The sequence below is a fragment of the Parasteatoda tepidariorum genome, chromosome 9, assembly GCF_043381705.1.
Source record: "Parasteatoda tepidariorum isolate YZ-2023 chromosome 9, CAS_Ptep_4.0, whole genome shotgun sequence".
In the NCBI taxonomy this organism is placed as follows: domain Eukaryota; kingdom Metazoa; phylum Arthropoda; class Arachnida; order Araneae; family Theridiidae; genus Parasteatoda; species Parasteatoda tepidariorum.
The window spans coordinates 12,908,543-12,915,429 of NC_092212.1; positions in this window are offsets into that span (position 1 = coordinate 12,908,543).

The following is a 6,887-nucleotide window of genomic DNA, read 5'->3' on the forward strand; positions in this document are numbered from 1 at the left end:
AAGATATTAATTTTTTTAAACTTGTGCTTCATACTTACAAATGGAAATATTTGAAATGCGCATGTAACTCAGTACGTTGCGGTGTAATGGCATTAACTGATTCCCCCAAAGAAAACGTCATATATTTTTAAAAAAATCGCGCAATTAGAAAGAATAAGTCGGAGAGGTTCCAATCAGCAATAAATTGGTAAATTAGAAATTATAATGTTAAGTCATGAGTTGAGACTAGTAAAATTACATAATATACGAAAAACTAAAACAAATATGAAAATGAAATAAAATATATTTACTAGAGCTAAATATTTACATTTACAAATAAATCAAGTTAAACCACATGTGGTAGTAGACTTGACTAAAATAATTTAGAATAATATAGATTTAATCCCAAATTAACATTGAGAAATTATAGTTAAATAATGTCAACTATTCCAAAAGAATTAAAGTTTGATTGTATATCTATAAGAAGATGGTCCAGGCGTTCTGGTGATTAACACTCGTTTCTGGGCTGTTCATCATTCTGGAGTTAATAATTGATTAATCCCTTGATTATTACCTCAAGGATAACTCGCATACCGAGGGACCGGATTCAGTCAATTGTTGGTCACTTGGTTGCCCGATAACTCAAATGTCCAACTTGGTTTTCCCGACAGCTCCTTTGCCAAACACATACATTTGCACTGCTCACTTTCCTATTCATCAAAAAATTACAAGCAATGTGCAATAAAAAAACTTAGTAATTTAAAAGAAAATCTACAATAGAACAGACGCGGGACAATTATGGCCGAAAAGTACAACTTATAGAATAAGGATAATTGGGTATAATATGAAAAAAAACACAACTACTTCCACTGCGATAATTTTACTAGGAATAACATTTACCTTTTTCTTTAATTAATAAGCCGAGTTCTAAATATGCTTACTAAATTCATAAACTTATATAAAACAACAAAATAAATTATTTCAAATGGAACTGGACTAATACAATTCCAAGTTACCGAGTAGCGACTTATAACAACACACTTCTTTTAATGTTTACTTGTTGCTAATAATCAGGTTCGCAGAAAATGCTGTTTTCTAGTTAATTTAGTAGTAAGGCTCCTATACTATCAGAGCTGACCTATCAAGCAATATTGGAGTAAACAAGTTCCCAAGTTAACGTTATGTTCGTATTAGTTACTTTATTACAGAGATGCCAACTGCGCCGGACACGCCAAAATAATTTAAAAAACGGTAAATAACTACAAAGTAAATTTTGCAAATAGTTGACAATTTTTGCTTGCTTTTAAAAATGTAAAGCGTGTAAAAAAGTACTATAAAGTGGTGAATTATATAAGCCTACGCATTGTTTAGAAATAGTGGTGGATTAAAATCTACTACATCGAACTTATTAAACCAAGAATTACAATTAATAAACTACCACTTGAAAATATTTATTCGCTGAGCTTATGTTAGCTCTTTGCTCCAACAATTAATGATATCAAAATCAATTTTCACCAAATATCAACTCTGACCAAAATCATCACAATATCATCACAGAAGAAGTTAATAATTTTCAAACTGAACACCTCATCCCAGAAACAATAAATTCAACCAATAATCAAGAAGTTAGCTGCATCATACAAAAACTGAAAAATAATAAAGCTCCAGGTGAGGACGGGATAAAGAATAAGATGATAAAACTATTACCAAACAACTACATCTGCAAAATCACGCATATTTTTAATGTCTGCCTTGCTCATAATTACTACCCACAAATCTGGAAAAACGCATCAGTCATTCTATTTCTCAAGAAAAATAAGAACCCAAGCTGCCCTGAGAGTTATCGCCCAATCAGTCTACTTAACATACTTGGAAAAATATACGAAAAAATCATCTACAATAGAATAAAACCNACGTCTGTGATTTCATTAAACAATTTTTTAGAAAAAATGGCACGTTGGGGTATAAAGGTTCGCCATCCCTGGTCTAGTATATGGACGACCCAGACATTGAAATAAAAAAATAGTAATGATATTAATAGATGCGACGCCTGTTTACCCATCTCCCCCGCGAGTGAGGGCGATTAAGTAGCATTTCCTAGAATACTTTCAATTTTTGATGTGTAGTGGTGGAATAATTACTAAAAATGAAATATACTAACCTAAAAATAACTTAAATTTTTTTACCATAAAAATATACATATATCTATATAATTCATGCAACAGAGATATCACCACTGATGTGGTAATAAAAGAAAGTTTTATTCTGAATTCCTCCACTGGTCCAAAACAGAACGTGTAGCAGGATAGTAGATCAAGATGAGACACGGTGATATACCGTTTGTCTAAGATAGTTACTCTGACCGCCACTAAGTTTGCGGCAGTCTGATGTTATGGAAACAAGAAGAGGGCATTTCAGGGAGGGTAGCTTCGATGAATAGGTCTCCTTTTCTCCCGCCGAAACCAGTCCTAAGGAGGGACCCCGCACCCCTACTTAAAATAATCATACCTCGTTACTATAGTCACCGCCACAGCTCCAGACGAATGTCAGGCAGAGAACCTATCTTAGACAAACAGTATATGGGTGATAAACAGATGTTATTTACTTATTCTGGTAAGTAGAAAAGGAGGCTTCCCTGGAGTAGAAAGCTTCTATGGGTTTAATGAGATATTTTCTCTCTCAGATTTCTGAAAAGAAAAATTTCGTTGACGTTGACGATCTCATACTTGGATGAATTAATTAAAAAAGTTAGAAATTAATTAAACAATATATAGATTCATATTACTTTGTAACGACCGTTGAATTTTTGGGTTTACGACTACTAATGTTCAACTCCGTAGCCTTGTAATTTTAAACCCAAAACAGAAGACAACGGAGCTCCAACTCAAGTATTGGGAGAAATTTTCCTTTGAGGAGGATTTTTTTTTTGATGGAACTAACCCAGAGATGCCAACTGCTCCGGACACGCTAAAATAATTAAATAAACGGTGAACAACTAACAAGTAAATTTTGCAAATATTTGACTGCTTTTGCTTGCTTTTCAAACGGTATGGCACGACAAAGGTACTATAAAGTGATGAATTATATAAGCCTACGAATTACTTAGAAATAGTGGTGGATAAAAATCTACTAAATTGAATTTATTAAATCAAAAATCACAATTGATAAACTACCACTTTAAATTGAATATTTGCTTTCCGGAGCAAGTTGGCATCTCTGTTAACCTTAACTCGCATTTGCGTGACATGGAGAAGGAAGAACTCGAGGTCCCATGGTTAGCGTGACTGCAAAGGGACTCTAACTCATGTTCCGCCTGCCGCTGATAATATTTTACGTCTGCACTGTGCTCGGTGCAAGACGGATGCAGATTCGTTTTGAACAACCATCGCTGGTTCACCTCACTGGAAGGCGAACGCTCTATCTCCAGTGCCATCGCTCCTCATATTGATCGATTGAATTGATTTTGAGGTCTTAATCAATATATATATATATATATATATATATCCAATTTAGTCTCGAATTTTAAATCGAAATACGAATTTCTGCTTTTTTATTTGCAAACATTCTTGCTGTTTTTAAGTTAACTATAANATGAAGTCTCAGTGATGGTTTAGTTATTCAAGCAAAGAGCTTGAAACATTCATAAAAGCAACTCCATTGCCTGCTCACATCATTGCTCAACCAAAACTGTTATAAAATTCCAGATGAATGGGATAGGGGCCGCTTCGCGGCCCAGGTGCCCAATAAGATCAAACACTAGGGCTAGGAACAATTAATGATAAGTCGGCCTGTCTAATTCAGGGGCTCTATTTAGTAGGAATAACACAACCTGTGACGTAGGCTACAGCATACCCTATTACGCCTACTTTTTAAAAGAGTCACCAAGAGATAACAGCTGCTTAGATTCGTTCTGGTTACTCAGTGCCAGCCCTGGTAGGCTCACACTGAATCAACTGATCTGACATGACTTAAAGAGATAAAATGACATGGGTAAGCATATAGTCTAGTACATGGACGATCCAGACATTGAAATAAAAGAATAGTAATGATAATAATAGATGCGACGCCTGTTTACCCATCTCCCCCGCGAGTGAGTGCGATAAATTTGCATTTCCTAGAATACTTTCAATTTTTGATGTGTAGTGGTGGAAAAATTACTAAAAATGAAATATACTAACCTAAAAATAACTTAAATTTTGTTACCATAAAAATATACATATATATATAATTCATGCAACAGAGATATCACCACTGATGTGGTAATAAAAGAAAGTTTTATTCTGAATTCCTCCACTCGTCGGAAATAGAACGTGTAACAGAACAGTAGATAAGGATGAGACACGGTGATATACAGAGTCTTTATAATTAAAGTTCCGCTTTGAAATGGCTATAAAGAGAAAACTACCCGACCATATGTCATCAAACATGGTAAATGTCTATAAGAGGTCATGGGGAGATTCAAAAATGCACAAATGCACCACCACCAATTCAAAAATGCACCACCAGCGGAGAATGGCGCTGTATGCAATAGTGTTAAACAAATGTGAAATATGCAAATTTGTTTAACACGTCATGTGACTTTGCAGTTATAAAAGTGAGGCGCCTTGTCTGAGCTGTCAGTGTTCTGAGTCGACAATGTCTTTTACCATACAAGACCGTGCTTTGCTCGTGAAAGGTTACTATGAATGCGACAGTAATGAACGGAGGGCTTTTCAAAAGTTCCATACTGTAAGAGGAAAACGCCGAGGTCCAATAACACCGCAAGGTTTACGGAAAATGATGGCAAAATTTCAAGCCACAGGTTTGTTATCTGTTGCACCTGGGCGTGGACGAAAATCTGTGTCTGTGGAAACCAAGGAGGCTGTTGCATTAGCAGTAGAGGAAGCAGAAATGGACACCAGACAGGGGATGTGCAGCGTAGGTGCTGTTGCACGTCGACTTGACTTACCATTGAGTACGGTGTACAAAATCGTTCGGAAAGTGTTGCAGTACTACCCTTACAAAATCAAACTTGTTCAACAACTTCATAGAAATCCGGCTTTAAGAGAAACATTTGCTTTGAGTTTTCTGGCACGGATGAAGGTGGACATCAATTGGCCATGGAATATTATGTGGACAGATGAGGCACATTTTTACTTAAATGGGGATGTCAACACCCATAACTGCACGATTTGTGCCAAAGAAATCCCTCAAGTTGTCAACGAAGTTCCATTACTTTCGCTTAAAGTCACCGTTTGATGCGGTATGACAGCAAATTTTCTAATTGGACCTTTTTTCTTTGAAGAGCCATCGGCAGCTGGGCCCGTGACATGCACTGTGACTGCTGCTCGCTTAGAATCGATGCTCAGATGTTTCGTGATACCTGAACTTCAGCAACGGGGCATTTTAGCCACCACGATCTTTATGCAGGACGGGGCTTCACCTCACATTGGTAGGTGTGTCAAACAGTTACTGCAGCAACATTTCACGAATTATCGTATTGTAGCCCGAAACTTCCCTATTTCTTGTCCACCCCGATCATCAGACCTCAATCCCTGTGACTTCTGGTTGTGGGGTTACCTCAAAGCCATTGTTTATGGTGATAACATAACCAATTTAATGGAATTGAAGAATGCGATACACAGACATGTCCGTAACATTTCTCCAGATATGCTAAGAAGTGCTGTTGAAAATGCAATATTGCGATTTAATTTGCTTTCAGAGAATGGCGGATGCCACATTGAGCATGCTTTGTAGCAACAATAAAAGTTTTTGCAACTGGTGTTTCCTCTGTTATTTCGTTTAACCTTATTACATGCAGCGCCATTCACCGTGGTGGTGAATTTTTGAACTAATTTTTTTTTGTTTTTTTGCGGGAACTAAAATCCTATAACCTCTTATGAACATTTACCAAGTTTGATGACATTTGGTCGGGGAGTTTTATTTTTATAGCCATTTCAAAGTGGAACTTTAATTATAAAGACCCTGTATATGGGTGATAAACAGATGTTATTTACTTATTCTGGTAAGTAGAAAAGGAGGCTTCCCTGGAGTAGAAAGCTTCTATGGGTTTAATAAGATATTTTCTCTCTCAGATTTCTGAAAAGAAAAATTTCGTTGAAAGTTGACGACCTCATACTTGGATGAATTAATTAAAAAAGTAAGAAATTAATTAAACATTATATCGATTCATATTACTTTGTAACGGCCGTTGAACAGCCGACTCCATTTTTGGGTTTACGTCTACTAAAGTTCAACTCCGTAGCCTAGTAATTCTAAACCCAAAACAGAAGACAAGGGAGCTCCTAGTTCAAGTATTGGGAGAAATTTTCCCTTTGTGGAGGATTTTTTTTGTTGATGGAACTAACCTAAACTCGCATTTGCGTGACACAGAGAAGGAAGAACTCGAGGTCCCATGGTCAGCGTGACTACAAAAAGACTCTTAACTCATGTTCCACCTACCACTGATGATATTTTACGTCAGCTCAGTGCAAGCCGGATGCAGATTCGTTTTGAACAACCATCGCTGGTTCACCTCAATGGAAGGCGAACGCTCCCTCTCCTGTGCCATCGCTGCTCATATTGATTGATTGTTTTGATTTTAAGGTCTTAATCAATTTCTGTGTTTCGGAGATAAACAATGAAGACTTGGTCAGTTTTCGTAGGATTTTGCTTTGGCGCATACATATATATATATATATATATANTATTTTCAGAAAATAAAATTTGATGTAATTTAATTTAACATAAGTAAAAGTCTACTGTGAAAAGTTCAGTGAATTTAACTTGAGAGTCTTGGAAATAAAAATAGAACTCACTGTGATTGAGATGTTTCCCCGATGATATCCCGCAGAAGACGTAGCACTTCTTCATTTTTGAGCAATTCCTGTAATTCTTTGATTAATGACACTAATCGGTGAGCAAGTTTA